Below are 17898 nucleotides of genomic sequence, written 5' to 3' on the forward strand. Positions count from 1 at the left end.
AAATATTGCATAGGGCAACTGTTGTAAAATGAGGTTGGTATAGGGGTTGAGGGGAAACTAAGAGAGGATAAATAATATACTGCATTGAAACAGATGAGGGGGTGAACTGTTTATGGGGAATATATTATTAGGTATTATTGTCAAGAGTTCGGAATGAAAGCTGCATAGTAGAATGGACTAGGGAGGGGAGGAATTGCATAACAATGAAAAAAAATTTTTTTTTACTTTTCAAAGATAAAAGTGAACTGGGGGCAATTGTGGGCAGGGAGGAAAGTGTGCAACAATGAATGAATGGAAATCCAAAGTCTCTGTAAACTTCCATTAAAATAAAAAATGGGGTAGGGGGGAGTTGCTTTGGAGGAAAGGACTGGTGATCTACTTCTAAAAGCTGTACACAGTCATTGAAAACCTTTTGTAGTCACTGAAAACATTTTGTAGTCCTTGAAAACCCTATGTAGTCACTGAAAACTTTGCTTAGTCATTGAAAACCCCACATAGTCCAGTTTCATTCTGACACACATGAGTCAGAATCAACTTGATGGCAAAGTAGGAACTCTGTAGGAATCTGGAAAACGTAAATTGAAGACTAAAATTGTTAAGTGAGACAAGGACTTCCCACACTTCATTTCCATGTTGGGAAGGGCTGTGAGCTGACATTCTTTCCTTCTCACCAAGTAGCCAATTTCATATCATGTGAAATTGGAAATTATCCTGTAGAAATTATCAAACAATATTATCAATATCACATGCAAGTAAATGAGGTGTAGAATAAGCGACCCACCAATTCCAGTTCATCAGCATGAGACTGGCTGAGTCAGTCCTTTCGCTCTGTTTGCAGGAAGTATCAAAAGAAGGTGGAAGGAACAAAAAGAATTGGTCAACACAGAATCATTTCAAGAAGTAGCATTTTATTAAGAACCAATGGTAGTGACAGAAGTTAGAGCTGCACTAAAGACATTGGCAAAAAATAAAGCCCAGAAGTTGATGGAATATCAAATGACAAGTCAGCCCTGGATGTGATCACTACTCTATGCCAAAGAAATTTGAAGACAGCTGCCTTGTCAAGGCACTGGAAAAGATTCATATTTGTTCTTATTCCTACAGAAAGGTAATCCAGCAGACCATGAAAATAATCAAATAATAGCATCAATAGCACATAAAAGTAAAATCTTGCTAAAGATTGTTGAAAAATTGCTGGAACCTATTGATCAATAGAGAACCTTTAGAAATTCAAGCAAGCTGCATTCAGAAGAGTCTATGGCATGAGGCATACCATTACTGGAATCTTGGCTGAAAACAGAGACTACTAGAAAGATGTTTACTTCTGGGGTTATTTTTTTACTATGCAAAGGCACTTGATTGTATAGATCATAACTAATTATGGTTAACATTGGGAAGAGTAGGAATGCCAAAATACTTAATTATACTCATATGCAACTTATACATGTGTAGATCAAGAATAAGGTTAATAGATGTGGAAATTATTGGAAAAATATCACCAATAACACATGCAAGAGAGAGAAAAGAGAGAGTTTTCTGAACAGAACAAGGGGAAACCGTATGGTTTAAAATCTGGAGAGGAGTTCATCAGGGCTATATCCTTTCTTTTTATTTATTCAAGCTATATGTGGAGCAAATAATTGGAGAAGCAGAATTGTGTGAAGAAGAATGTGGCATCAGGATTAGAAGGAAGACTCATCAACACCCTGTGTAAGGCAGATGATGCAACCTTGTTTGCTGGAACTGAAAAGGACTTAAAACACGCTGCAGATTAAAGACTACACACGTCCTTCAACATGAACTACATCTCAACGTTGGGAAAATGAAAGTCCTTATTACTGAAACAATAGGCAATATTATCATAAATGGAGAAAAGATTGAAATGGTTGACTGTTTGATTTTACGTGGATCCACAATTAACACTTATGGTAAGAGTAATCAAGAAATCAAAAGACATGTTTCACTGGAAAAATCTGTTGTCAAAGACCTCTCCAAAGTACTAAAAAGTAGCCTAACCAATGCCATGGCATCTTCAATTGCTTCCTATGCATCTTCAACTAAAAGTTTGTCAATGAGTAACGATGATAGAAACCTTTGAATTTTTATGTTGGAGAATAGCACTAAACATCTCACGGCTTGCCATAAGAACAAACAACTCTGTCTAGCAAGAAGAACAGCCCTGGTGTTCAGAGATAAGAGTGTGAAACTTTGTTTCCCATACTTTGGGCATGTTGTCAGGAGGGACCAGTCCTGGTTATTGTTGTTGTTGTTATGTGCCGTCGAGTCGTTTGCTACTCATAGCGACCCTATGTACAACATCCCTAAACTCTGCTCTGTCCTGTGCCAGTCGCACTGTCTCTGATACTCCCATCCTAATTACCCTAGTCACTGAATCAATCCACCTCATAGAGGGCCTTCCCCTTCTGCACTGTCCCTCCACCCTATCAAGCATGATGTCCCTCTCCAAGGACCTGTCCCTCCTTGCAACATGTCCAAAGTATGTTGACACCATGACTAACAATGGAATTGAGCAGATCAGAGCTGCAGGACAGGGCAAAGTTCAACTCTGCTGTTGACGGGTTACTATGAGTTGTGGTCAACTTCGTGGCACATTTCAGCAACACAATCTAAAAGCTCATGTATAGTCCAAAATATCAACAGATTTAAAAAGAGACAAAAAGAATAGTTCTTGTCAAGGCCATATTGAGAGGCCTAGACCTGCAACTTTCTGCTTGTTGTTGTTTTTGTTGTGAGGTGCCATTGGGTTGAGTACAGCTCATAGTGACCCTCTGAAGAACAGATCTGAACACTGTCCAATTCTGCGCTATCCTCACAATCTCTAACACATTCAAGCTCATTGCCGCAATCACTATGGCAATCTATCTGGTTGAGGGTCTTCCTCTGTTTCACCAACCCTCTGCCTTTCCAAGCATGATGTCCCTCTCCATATCCTCTTCTAACAACATGTCCAAAGTATGTGACATGAATCTTTATCACCTTTGCCTCCAAGGAGCACCCTTATTGCCATTTTTTCCAAGACGTATCTATTTGGTTTGGGGAACTCCATGGGATGGATAGTCAGTACTCTCCTCCAGCACCACAGATCCAAGTCATCAATTCTCCTTCTATCACCCCTAGTCATTGTCCAGCTCTCAGATGCATAACAAGTGATTGAAAAGACTACGGTCTGAATCAGATGCACCTCAATCCTCAAAGCGACATTATTGATCCTCAGTAATTTGGAGAGATCCCTGGCTGCAGATTTTCCCAGTACAATACATCTCCCGATCTCTAGACTGCTAGGACATCAAAACAAGAAATCCTGAGCTCAGAAAAACAGTGAAAACCAGTGGACGACTTAGTCTCCAAAGAACCAATTCAGCTTCAAAATCCTATAGCATAGTGCTCTGCTTAAATCACACCTGCACACCAGATTTGATACCATAATTGATGTAAAGGAACCTCTGTCCTAAGAAGACATGATACATTATCCACTTTTCCTCAAGTGAGAGTAGACTGTTGTACAAAGAGAGATGGAAAAAGAGAACTTGTAGCTATTGGAGATGTTCACAGGCAGATCATTGTTAGGGACAAGATGTGTGAAATTGGAGTATCTGTGAGAAGAGGAAGACTCTCAATGAAATGTTTGGACACAGAGATTGCAGCGATGAGTTTTAAGCATTGAGAAATTATGAGATGGCACTAGGTTGGGCAGGGCTTTTTATTCTGTTATATATAAAGCCTCTATTGTTCAGGTGTTTTGTTTATAGGGTCCCTATGAGTCATTTATGACTCAACAGCACTTAACAATGACAACAACAACATAGAAAGAACTCTGTTGGCCTAGTGGACAGAAAGTTATGCTACCAAACCCAAGGTGGGTGATTTTAATCTGCAGCCCTCAGGCCTGGTTTAAATTGTTTTTCTGTCAAACATTCTTCTAAGTGGTATTGCAATGGTCTGTGCATTGCTGTACTGGGGTAACTTGTGGTTGCTGTGATGCTAAACACTGTGACTCTGATGTGTCAAATGTGATAACGGTTACCTATAATAGACAGTGTTTGGTGGAGCTCCCTGACTAAAACAAGCTTGGAAGCAGGAGTGGCATCCACTTCCGAAATAGCTTGCCTCCGGAAACTCTATGAACATGAAGAAACTATCAAAGTTATACAAGTGTTCAGGTCTTTCACTCATAAGGTCACTATGAGTAGTCTACGACTCGACAGCACTTAACAACAACAACCATGATTCCATTGACTGCACCGCACTCAACATCAAACTGCTTATGTGTTTTCACGTCTCTTGGTCAGTTCTTTAGCTTTCTCTGGCATATTCACCCACCATTCTGAAGGCCCTACCCCCAGAGTGATTTGAAGTCTAGGGTACAAGGACGTGAACCATTTCTAGATCTGGTCCAGAATAACTGGTCTATCTCACTGCCCCCCCATGCCTGATATTCCTTCATAAAAGTTATGGTATCTTAACAGAGGCCTCAATTCCAAGAATCACCATGAGCCACCAAGTTGGAGTGATACCAGATTTCCCCTTTATCCTGAGGGCCAAGCAACTAAAAACGAGCCAAGGCTAGAACTTCTTTTTTTACTTCAGCAAGACAAATATTGCTATTTCCTCCATGCTGAGTCAAAATAAGAGCTTTCTAGCTTCTGTCACTGTTTCTGTTTCCAAAGTCCCATCACATAAACATCTAACCAGGGAGCATGCCTCGGTACTTATGAAAATGCATGATGTTTTAGAAATCTTCTTCTGTGATTTAATCCCCCTTTAAAATTAATGTTCCTAAGTCCTAGGGCTGCTGAGATAGCATCTCAGCCATCTGCCCCTGCCGGTTCCTATGGTATCCTGTGTTCTAACAAAGGCAGCAGGGCTAAGGACACAAGGGTTTTATTTCATGGGAGGCCCATACATTCTCTACAGGCCTCATTTAGGGATACAAACACTTTGGGAATGGGGGTCCAAATTGATTTTATAACTAAATAAACAAATTGTCTGCCTCATTTCTTCTTGATTAGAGAGTAGAGAGGAGACCTGAGGCTGGGAGGTTCTATACTCACAGTTCCCACCATGGCTACCCCACCACCTTTCTGCCCTTATAAATGGGTATTTCAATGTTTGCACAACTATAGATGAGTGGATATGCCCTGACTTTCCAATTCTTGGAGAATAAAAATGTTGGCATTGAAAGTATATTGTTGTTGGAACATGCCAGCAAGTCAACTACAACTCATAGTGACCCTATGAAAAATGGAACTGAATCCTGCTTTATCTGTGCCAGCCTCTGATATGCTCGACCCCATTGTGACACTCATTGCGTCGATGTATCCTGTTGAAGGCCTTCTTCTCTTTCACTGACTCGGCATCCACCTTTTCATGTATGATGTTGGAAAAGGAGCTGATGCAACCTGAGGGTGGCCGAATCTGACTTCTGCCTGCTTCACAAGGGGGAACTGTCCCCATCAACAATATCCAAACTGAGAGCTGCTAGGTCAGACATGCCACTCCACCCTCATGCGCCTGCACCTATTTCCACCAGTCACTGGGTTTGATACTCATGGTTGACTTGAAGACTTCCCTAATAAACTCCACTCTGTTCTAAGGGTGGGGTTTATTAGTCAAATAGATTGGGGAGGGAGAGAGACAAAGAATATCTCACAGTGCAAGTCCAGGTTTAGTCATGCAATCTCAAACCAGATTAATAGCAAAACACAATTCCTTAATTAGTAAAAGTCCTGGTTTCAGTTCAGCAACAAAAATTCAATAATTTTCTGGTTTCCTCAATCATCCAGCAAGGTTTGCCTCAGAGCAGTTATAAGTTTGCTTCTCCTTCAAGCATCTGCAAAGCAAAACCTTTAACCATGGCCAGCACAAATACAAGAATACTTCGATTACACCTTGCCAGAGTCTCTCCACAGCAACGCCGTAGTCTCTCTACCACCATCACCAGGCAGTCTCCACCAGCTTCCCTCAAGTATGGCAGCCCAGTATGGGAAGAACTGTCTCTCTTATCCTACTCTCACAACTGTGGTTGACCTGCAAGACCATGTGATAAGCAGAAGGGACTGGTGCACACTCAGCAGACCTGCACCTCCCTCAGAAGGTTAGGACAGCAGACAACAAGAACAACCTGATTCTCTTTCCCGACAACTATGAATTTAAGGGAGTGCCCCAGTGAGAGGATCTACGTGCTCAAGCCATCTAACTAAGACTCTTCCTCATTTTTACTGTCTTTTTACTTTAACATCCATGATAGTAAGCTCTTCTGATAAAAGTGGAAGTTACGTGAGACAGAACCTCACCATGTTTGTTTCTAAGGGGCATTGTGTTGCATTCATTCCAAGAGATATGTGTTTGGTATTTTTTTCATGTGTCTGGTATATTCATTATTATTCACTGACATCAGAATTCAAAGACAGTAATTCTCCAGTCTCACTCAACATCTCTTCTACCTGTACCAGCCTAGTCCCTTCTGCACCAGCAGCTGCCTCAGTGACCGCCTGGAGCTCTATGTCCAGTTCCATGAATCTGGTCAACATGATTGGTCCAGAGATTATGGTGCTAATCTTCACCAATGCTGCTGTCCAGGGGCCACCTGCTGCCCTATCTGGCCTCGGAGGTGTGGTCATTGTGGATCACGGAGGAGATCAAGAACACATTGACCTCACTCCAGTCCCCATGGGCCCTGGGCATGGTCAGTGCAGCTGGCCCTCTCATGTGCCAGTTCAGCCTGCCTGCAGAGGCTGTGGCGGCCACCAACAAGGGCAACTTGTCAAAGCCATGCAGAGCAGCACCAAGGTAGAACCCAAAGAGGGAGAGGCAGAGACAAAGAGGATGAAGAGGAGGATATGAGCATGTATTAAGTTGTATCCAGGGGACCCTTGCTCTCCCCTCGCAGATACACTTCCTGCTAGCCCCCTCAACCTAAAAATCCAAATCCACTCCTATCAAATTGGTTCCAATTCATAGTGAATCACCACTGAGTTCCTGAAGCTATAAATCTTGATGAGAAGATATTGTCCACCTTTCTTCCAAGGAATTGACTAGTAGACTCAAACCATCAATCTTTCGATTAGCAGTGCAACACGTCATGTACTGTGCCACCAGGGCTACTATCTAGCCCCGAGAAAGCCTGATTTTTCTTTATTTGTTTTTGCTTCAATAGCTTGATGATGGAACTGACTCTGGATGAGGCATTCCGTGAACGAGCCTGTGCGAGCGAGATGGGGACTTGGGAAAGACAGTACTAAATAAAATACTAAATGAGGGCATTTGGCCCCAAGAAACTCCAGTCAAACTTTCACAAAGCACCGCTACAGCTTCTCATGCCAGCTCCCACAGCTACTTTTCAGGCAACAGTGATTTCAAGGCTGAGCTTCTGCTAAGCTTCATGCTAACTGTCTCCAGAACCAGCCTCACATTAACCTATTTGTCCAGCTGTTTACTCATCCTGCTAGTAACATTTCCTCCTGGAAGCTTTCCCCAAACCTAGAAATCATTCTGTGTGCCCCTCCCCTGGCCATTCCACACCACCAGGCTCCACTGCCATCGTGATTTTTATCATAAATATTTAAAGTGTCTGTCCCTGTAGCTCAGGCCTGGTTTTAATGAATTCTTGTCAAACATTCTTCTAGGTGGTATAGCACTGATCCGTGTGCATTGCTGTACAGAGGTAACTCATGGTCGCTATGATGCTTAACACTGTGACACAGATGTGTCAAATACGATAATGGTTACCCATGGTGGACAGTGTTTGGTGGAAGGAATGGGATCCACTTCTGAAATAGCTTGCCTCTGGAAACTCTATGAACTTGGAGAAACAATAAAAGTTATACAAGTGTTCAGGTCTTTTGTTCATAAGGTCACTATGAGTCGTGTACGACTCAACAGCACTTAACAACAACAACCCATGTAGCTCAGGGACCAACCACTATTCATCTACGTTCCTGCAAGTCCTAGCCCAAGATTTGGTACAAGGAGGTCAGGTGTTTGCTAGACTTGTATGTCTGCAGGCAACATACCTCAAAATGTCCTGGATTGCTCTGGGCACAATTGCAAAGTTTCAGGCCAAAGCAGGATGTCCACTCACACAATGGAATTTACACACAAGCACTAGAGGCTTCACGAATCTCTTCAGTCTAATCAGATGACCTAAAAGAGTAAGGAAAAGTGGCTTCCCTTATGTAGTGACACTTTAAACAGTTCAAAGCCCACATCTGTATATATTCTCCAGAAAGGGCAACCGAGGTATCCCTTACTTAGAGCAGTTGCCAAAAAAACCTAAAGGCCCTTTCAGTTCTTCAACTTAGGCCTGAACATTGTGGTTGAGTGAAAACTCAAAGTTGTTTTTATCCCTGCTCTACCATCAGAGGTCAAAGAAAGGGACTATAACCAATGAGGGGCAGGAATGTTTCTATTCCTCTCTGAAGACCTTCGGCACTCTGCTCCGTCCCTCCTTGCTCATAATCATTTGCTGTCATCAGAGTCTACTTCCAATGAGAGGTGATCCCACACACAAGCGATAAAATGCCACCCAGCTCTCCACCATCTCCATGACCAACTATTGATTGGACTATTACAATCCATGGAGTTTTTACACTGCCTTAGTTTTACAAGGTCATGTCCACGTCTTTTCTTTTGGAAGCACTGGTGAAGCTGATATGAATGCACGTCTCCAGTAACAGAGGAGTTGTGTCTGCCCTTAAAGTCCACTGGCCAGGAATTAAAGATTGTCTCCCATGTGTAAAAAGTATGACATTCATTTCTTTACCCTGCCTTCATAAGTGGTTGTTAATCTATTTTTTTATTTTTTATTGCCCTCCCTTTTCCCTGGTTACCATCTAAGAAATGGTTCTATGTGTAAAACTTTCTTTGACTTTATGTAATAGGGTTTTTACACAATATTTGTCCTTTGGTACTAAAATATTTCCCTGAGCATAAGTCTTGATTTCTCCAATGTTTCCAAATTTATGTTAATAATTTTATAAATAATAAAATATTTATTATCCTATAATAATATAAATTATTCCAGTGTGAGAATGTGGGATAATTTCTAATGATTCATCTGTTTATGAAATCATTGCTATTGTAAATAATTTTGCAATAAACATGAATGTGGGCATAGATCCATTTTTTTAGAAAAACTATGACATTCACTAGATCAAATGAAATTTTAAATTTAAATAAGAAATATTTACACCTCATTGGGGTTTTTTGTTTGTTTTGTCAGTTGGACTTTTCATGGAATAAAAGCATACCTATCTTCTGATTTGTGACCAAGAAAGAACAGTTGACAATCCTTCCTGCATTTACACTGTACTTTAAAATACAAAATTAACCAACTCCCTCACTTGGGGAGGGGAAGGGGCTTCTGGAATCTGACCAAGTCTGCCTTTCTCAGTACATTTTCCTCCTATCGATGCTCTCAGGAATCAAATGTGGTTTATTTCATTTTAAGTCACTCTTTTTTTCATTTCTGGAAAATGAATGTTGGAGCCAGATAACAAACTATAGTCTGCTTTCAAGAAGGTTACAAGAAAACTGCATCTTGCATTACTAATCCTTTATCTTCATGTTAACAAAAAGATTACTGACACATTTTTGAATGAAAGAAAATAAAATAGCAAATGCATCTGAGGAAATGTGTAACTTTCATGCAACATACAAATCAGTTGTTAAATGTTTTTTAAATGAAGGAAAATGCATAATAAATGTTTTCCTTTGGAAGCAAAGAAACCAACTTGTGAGGGTAGGAGAAAAAAAGAAAAACTAGGATTGGGAAATCATCCTTTCACAGAATGTAAGCTGAATGAATTAAATGACTGTACTGATAACTTCTTAATAGATAACATGGGTTTTTTTTAATTATTTCTTTGGCCCAAGTAAGTGTTGTTTTGTGAGAAGAAAACATTTCAGAGCTGTTTTTATGATTCCTTCCTGCAAGGTCAGACTGCATTTCCCAGAGTCCTCTGGGGAAGACACTGGAGGACCAGCACTGACTACATCTGTGCATTTACTCGAAAATCTCAATGATTATACCAGGGGCAGAGAAGTAGGTTAAACCAGCTAGCAATGTCAACTAAGCCTGCTCTATAGTGTGGCAACAGGTGAGGAAAACCATATCTGACATAAAATTGTTGTTGCTGTCATATGCCATTGATCCACCTGCAACTCATAGCTCTGAACAATATGTTCAATAGCTCTAAACTCTGCCCAACCCTGAGCCAGTCTCACTGACACCCACACACCTACCCTCATTGCCCCAGTTACTGTGTCAATCTGTCTCAGCAACAGTCTTCCTCTCTTGTTCTGTCCCCCCACGCTTCCAAGCATGATGTCCTCCTCCAACGACTGGTCCCTCTGGGCTACGTACAGTAAGAATGTGAGACACACCTTCAAAATCCTTGCCTCCAAGGAGAAATTTGGTTTTACTCTCTAAGACAGACCTGTCTGTTCCCTTGGCGGTCCATGGTATGCTCAATACTCTTCTCTACCATCACAACTCAAAGAGATTGATTCTTCTTTTGTAATCCTTAGTCACTGTCTAGCTCTCTGATGCACAGACAGACGCTATCTTTACTCAGCCTCAGGCATATCACTCAAAACATAGGCGGCTTGACCGTGTTTCCTAACCTTTCACTGCTTCAGAGTCCACATTCATAAAATGTAGAAGACGAGAAACATACTGCATAGGAGTCAATTAGTTAATGTCTGAGTTTTGTATAGTATATCCAGTACATACCCAGTAAGCTCTAAGAATTTTAAGTAAGTTAATATCAAGGTACATAACTGTGGTCAAATATAATATTGGTACTGTATATGAGCAGGGTTCAGAGTTATTGATCATAGGGTCGCTATGAGTTGTAGTCTACTCAATAGCACATAAAAATGACATGAGCAGGAGAAAGAAAATGATGCTGCAGACCACAGGATGGGTGAGGGAAAGTTTACATTTACATACTACAACATGGATGAGCCATGAACACAGCATATGGAGGAAAGGAAGTCAGTCCCAGAGGACAAATACTGCATGATCCTACCTAACCTAAAACAGGAAAGTGAGCAGAAACCAAAACTCTGGCTAGTGTTTACCTGAGGAAGTGACAACGGTTGCACTCCATGAAAAATGTGATCAATGTCACTAAAGTATTCATGTTAAAGTGTTGAATTAGCAAATGTTTTGTAATGTATAGTTGCACTACAATTTAAATTTTTATTTATATCCCAATGTGCCACTGAAGGAATATAAAAAACTAAGATGGATATCTGGCTGAGGGGTAGTAATGAAAAATGGTTGTATCTGCTTTAAATACTTCGGGGGTTTTTAAGGATGGCTAGATAATGGTCTAACAATACACACTTATTTATATAAATATTGTTCTAAATATTTTCTGCATTATCTCCCTTGATCCTTACAACAGCTGTACAAGGTATGAGTCAAAGCTGACTCAAAAGCACCTAACAATGACAGTAAACAACTAAATAAATAAAGAACAGCCTTGCAGAGTCATAGAATCCTATTATCTAATATCTGTATGGCCATGTAACATTGACTTCACATGCATTACCCATTTAACAAATCCAAAGTATATGTTTCTCTGTTATAGTTGAAACTCGAAAGGATTCTGAAAAATGTCTCAGAAAATACAGTGAGTTATTTTACAATGTTCTATCATGCAAATTGATTCATACAAAACTGCAAAAAATAAAGTAACGAGGTTAATTTAATGTAGAATTTAAATCCTGTTGGTTCAGGTACAATTTTTAGCAGCATTTTCATGTTTGTAACAGTTGGTGATGGAGGTGTTGTGTGCTGTAGAATTGAAATCAACTCAAATTGAAATCCCTCCAAAGGATTTTCAGAGGCAGTAAATCTCATAGGAGGAGATAGCCATCCTTCTCCTGTGGAGCAGCTGATGGATTTGAACTGCTTACCTTTGCTATTGTATTGCAGTTTCTTACCACTAGACCAACAGAACTCCCTGGAAGTTGGCGATGGAGAGCAATGGGTATATTGTACATGGTGTCTATCACCCAATGTTCTTCCTCCCAGTTTGCTTAGACCACAGGCTCCGTTTCATATGTGCACAGTCCTCTTCAATTTTTCAAGTTGCCCTTGTCTCTATAGCTCATCAGCCTCAGCACTTTCTCACTCAAACCCCAAAATTAAAGCCCCTACCATCAAGTTGATTTCAATTATAGTGACGTAACTAACTCATAAGAGAGAATAAAAACTGCCCAGAGTTTCCAACGCTGCACATATTTATAGAAGCAAACTGCCTCCTCTAGTTCTCTTAGAGAAGTGAATAGTTTCAAAACCAACAATTATTTGGTTAAAAGACATACATTTTAACCACAACACAACCAGAACTCCTTCTTCCTTACTCATCTATTGGTTAATTTTTCCCTACAAGATAAAGTTCCAGATTTATGCAGATTACACAACCCTGCTCGCTGAAACTGAGGAGGACCTCATGCACTTATTGCAGAGGGTCAAGGACTGCAGCCTTCAATATGGACTGAGGCTCAATGTCAAGAAGACAAAAATTCTCACCACTGGACCAATCGGTAGCATCAGGATGGATGGCGAAGAGATTGAGATTGTGGCTCAATGTCAAGAAGACAAAAATTCTCACCACTGGACCAATCGGTAGCATCAGGATGGATGGCAAAGAGATTGAGATTGTTCACAGCTTCAATTTGCTCGGCTCCACGGTCAACACTCTTGGCACCAGTAGCCAGGAAGTCAAAAAATGTATTGCAATGGGAAAGTCTGCGGTTAGGGACATCTCTAAAGTACTCAAGAGCAACGGTGTCTCTCTGGAGACTAAGGTGCGCCTGATACAGGCCATGGTTTTTGCAATCACTTGTTATGCATCAGAGAGTTGGACAATGACTAGGGAGGATAGAAGGAGAATTGACACCTTTGAGCTGTGGTGCTGGAGAAGAGTATTGAATGTACCATGGACTGCCAAGAAAACAGATTCATCCTAGAGAGGATTAAACCAGGCTGCTCCTTGGAGGCAAGGATTCTGGGGCTTTTTCTGACATACTTTGGACATGTTGTAAGGTGAGACAGGTCTTTGGAGAGGGACATCATGCTGGGTAGAGTGGAGGGACAGCGCAGGAGGGGAAGACCATCTATGAGGTGGATTGATTCAGTGACTAGGGTAATCGGGATGGGTGTGTCAGAGGCAATGAGATTGGCACAGGATAGAGCACGGTTTAGGGCTGTTGTACATAGGGTCGCTATGAGTCACAAACGACTCGACAGCACATAACAACAACAACTCTTTTATCTAGTAGGAATTTAACATGTTCTTTAAATTTAAAATAAAATTTAATATAAAAATATTACAATTGGTTTCCAGTGTTCTGATGACAAAACTGCATATATTTTAAGTATCTGTTTATCAATCTATTTCCCACAACTCATGGAATTTCTACTGCATGATCTCATAGAAAGAACATTTGCAAAAAATGTTCATATCACATCAATGCAGAAATTCCTGTATAAGATAAACTGTTTTGATTGGCTTACCATTAATTCCCACATTTATGTTGTATTGTAATCAACAGCTGCAGTGGATAGGTAAATTTTATAGTTTTTACTGGAGTTGGATGACCAACAGATAAATGTATTTGGTTTTTAATCAGGTTAAAAGATGGAACAAAATAGAATGCTCGTATAGATCACTTTGCATTCCTCTTTCATGCTCAATTTAACTTTCCTTTGAGGATCTCTGTTACCCAACTTTCTCAAAGGATCTGATAGGTGGTGTTCTCATTTGTCACACATCAAGGACATTAATTGGCCTGTAAGTACTGTGTCTAGGAACACTGAGCCTTAAAAGGCTCCACTAATCTTCCTATGTATTCTCCTCCCCTCCTTAGAGAACCTCAGAAATCAGAAATTTTATCCCAAAGGACAGCTTCTCTAGCTTCTTCCTTCCTCACATGCATAGTTGGAAAAGGATGTTGAGTTTCAACACACTCTATAGATCTAAATATATCACCCCCTAACATCAGTATCATTTCTCATGTGGCCAACCAGAGAGCAGTAAAAACTCTCAAATTTTGATTCTTGGAGAAGATGAGAGAATCTACTTAAGTCCTAAGCAATCTACTTAAGGCACAAGCAATATCCTCTAATTCAGTACTTTGCAGAGAGCTCTACATTGGAACATGGAACTCACTGAATATTCATTCTAAACAATAGAGGACAAATTAACAACACAGAATTTGGAACTATTGGTAGTCCACAGTGTGCTGCCCGGTTAACCAAAACCTCATGCGTCTCCATTCTACCAATGGTTGATCTGCTTTTTTAAGAGAAGGCTTGTTTTGTTTCTTCATAACGCTTGAAGCTGCCTGCTGCTTTCTTGACGTCATGTGAAGTTCTTCTTGGTATGTGTGAGGTAGTTTCTGTTGTGTCTTCATGAGTTGTTGACATTTTTTTTTATCTTTGTGATGCTATTGATAATTTGCAGATGTAGAGTATTTCCTTTAAGTGGGAGAGCAACTCATCTTACCTGAAGTCCTTTCTGGTCCTGTGAAGCCGGAAATCTTACCATTCTTAAAGTCCTTAAAATCCTATCTAGTGTGTGGGGAGGCCAGTTACAAATTGTCCCTTGCTGAGGCACTTCCTCTCTAGGGAAAGGGAGGGTAGCTCCTGAAGAAGCCCTCTGTGGTCCCATGTGGTCTGGCTTTTGCTCCATTCCTCTTATTGTAGATCTTGAAACAGTCTTTTTCACTGTAAATACACTGTTCTTTCTCAGTATTCATTACCAGCATAACAGAGCATATGGTGATCTGATTCAAAGTGATCCATGACTGTCTATTTCAGTTCACTAGCACCTAGAAAGTTAATTTTCATACATTCCAGTTCATTTCTGTTTTTACAACTTCCAGGTTTCATATATTTATACTCCATACATTCTTTGCTGAACACTGTGACACTGATGAGTCAAATGCAAGAATGGTTACTCATAGTGGACAGTGTTTGATGGAGCTCCCTGATTAAAATAGGCTCAGAAGCAGGAGTGGCATCCACTTCCACAATCGCTTGCCTCTGGAAACCCTATGAACCTGGAAAAAGGATGAAAGTCACACAGGTGTCCAGGACTTTCATTCATAGAGTCTCTACGAGTCACCTACGACTTGACACACTTAACAACAACATCCCATGCTCCAGTTATTGAAAGGTACTTGCAGCTCTTTCTCCTCATTTTGAGTGACTTCTAATTTGGGCTCTTCCTCTAATACTCTTTTAACAGTCATTGTTGTTGAGTGCCATTGAGTAGGAAGAGACCCATACCTGACCCACCAGTGGGTTTTCAGAAGCAGTAAATTTCACAGGAGGAAACTGCGACCTTTTTCCCATGGAGCAGCTGGTGGGTTCAAATGATGTGCCTTTGGACTACAGTGCAGCTTCTTACCACTAGGCCATCAGAGCTCCATTTATCGGCAGTAGAGAAATAATAAAAGTGTGAAACAGAGATAGAATGAGAGATATGTAATCATTGTCAATGAACTGAATATGTAAAAATTGTTGAACAGGTCAAAGCTCTGTTGTGCATATTCTTACCATAATATAATAAAGCAGAAAAACAAATTCTAAAATGGGTATCTTGTGGAATTTAATAAGGCAGTCCACAAAAAAAAACATACGGTAATATAAAGAGCTGAGTTGCCAAGATGCTTTTCAGGAAAAATAATCATGAGGGAAGACTCAACATGGCCCAGTTAGTACTATTATAATACTAGAAAAAGTAAAACAATATGATGCTGACAAATAGACCAATGAAACAGAATAGAAAATCCTCAAATAGATCCACTCTTATGTAAAAATCAGTTGTTGTTGTTGTTGTTGTTGTTGTTGATTGCCTTTGAGTCAAGCACAACTCATAGTGACCCTATGAAAAAAAGGTCTGAAGCCCCTCTACAACTATTGACATCTATCAAAGTTCATAGAGTTTCTGGAGGCATGTCATTTAGGAAGCGGATGCCACTCCTGCTTCCAGACGTATCATGGTATGTTATTGTTTTTATATGCCACTGAGTCACTTGCAATGTATAGAGACCCTATGTACAGCAGCTCTAAACCCTTCCCTGTCCTGAGTCTTAGTGAAACTCAGTAGATGAAAAAAAAGGCATAAAACATCAAAGGAGAGATACTGGTGTGATATTCAGATACTGCTATTACCAATTAGTGGCTTAAACAAAGATGGGTTTAATTTTTTGAACACAACACAAGTTCTGGGATCAGGAAGCTCAGAGCTGGTATCGGGATCATCGTACCATCTCTATCCTCCAGTTGATGCTTCATCCCTGAATCATTTCTGACCCAGAGTGACCTTAGTGACAGCAGAATGAAACAGTGGTCAGGCCTACTCTATCCTCATACGTTCTGCAAACTTTGAGACCACTGCCGCGGTCATTGTGTTAATCCATCTTGTTAAGGGTCTTTCTCTGACCTTTAACAAGTGATCCTCTAATTTACCAAGTATAATCATGTCCTCCAGGAATTAGCCACTCTTGATAACATGCACAAAGTGTATAAGATGAAATCTCATCATACTCACATCAAGGAGCACTCTGGCCGCACTTCTTGCACGACAGGTTTTTGTTGTTCTTTTGTCAATCCGTGAAATATTCAGGATTCTTCACCAACACCCCAATTTAAAGGCACCTCTTCTTCAGTCTTCCTTATTCATCACATAGCTTTCATCTGTATATGAAGCAACTGAAAACACTTTGACTTGGGTTAGCACACTGTCGCCCTCAAAGTGACTTCTTGACTTTTAACACTTTAAAGAGGTTTTTGCAGCAGATGTGTCCAAAGTGATACAGTGTTTGATTTTTGGGCTGCTATTTCCATGGGTGTTGATTGTCGATCCAAGAAAATGAAGTAATTGACAACTTCATTCTTTTCTCTTTTCATCATGATGTTGGATATTGGTCCAGTTATTTTATGTTGAGGTACAGTCCATACTAAAATCTGATCTTCATTCGTAAGTGCTTCAAGTTCTTTTTACTTTCAGCAAACAAGGTTGTATCATCTGTGTATTTCAGGTTGTTAGTGAGTCTTTCTCCAGTTCTGATGCCACGTTCTTCCTTATATAGTCCAGTTTCTCAGATTATTTGTTCAGCATAAAAAATGAATTATGTAAAGCCATTACTGTAGAATGAGTATGAAGATCCAAGGGGCGTGGAGGTTGGAAGCAGAGGGGTGAGGATGTGTGAGGGATAGGAATGAATCATGGGATCGTACAATTTGATGGGTGGGTGGTGAGGGAAAAGGGAAGGATCTGGTGTGAAAAACAATATATTCTAATTTTGTAAATTAACTAGTATAAAAAATGCAAAATAGAATGTATATGAATGATTGTATGAAACAATGGATGTGAATAAAACATACTGTAAAGATATTCTTATATGAAAATCAATTAAAAATATTTTTTAAAAAACTGAATTAACATTATGAAAGAGCCCAACTCTGATGTGCACATTTTCTGATTTTAAATTGTTTCCACATGTTCTATTTGAACATGTCTCTTTGTCCATGTACATATTCCACATGAGCACAATTAAATGTTTCATAATTGCCATTCTTCTCAAAAGGAGTAATATTAGTAATTACCAATAATTGTTTTAGTTCACACAGCCTAATGCCTTTATACAGTCAAAGCACAGATAAACATCCTGGAACTCTTTGCTTTCAGCCAAGAGTCATTGGATGCCGGTAATGGTATCCTTCATTCCATGTATTCTGAATCCAGCTCAATCTTAGAGGAGCATTGGAAAAGGCGGGGGGGGGGGCAGGGGGGGAACCACCCAAAGTGGTCATCATATGAACTCAGACTCATAGTAAACTCCCTGAGGTGT

The sequence above is a fragment of the Elephantulus edwardii genome, unplaced genomic scaffold, assembly GCF_000299155.1.
Source record: "Elephantulus edwardii isolate Elephantulus edwardi_28Jun2011 unplaced genomic scaffold, EleEdw1.0 scaffold00027, whole genome shotgun sequence".
Lineage (NCBI taxonomy): Eukaryota > Metazoa > Chordata > Mammalia > Macroscelidea > Macroscelididae > Elephantulus > Elephantulus edwardii.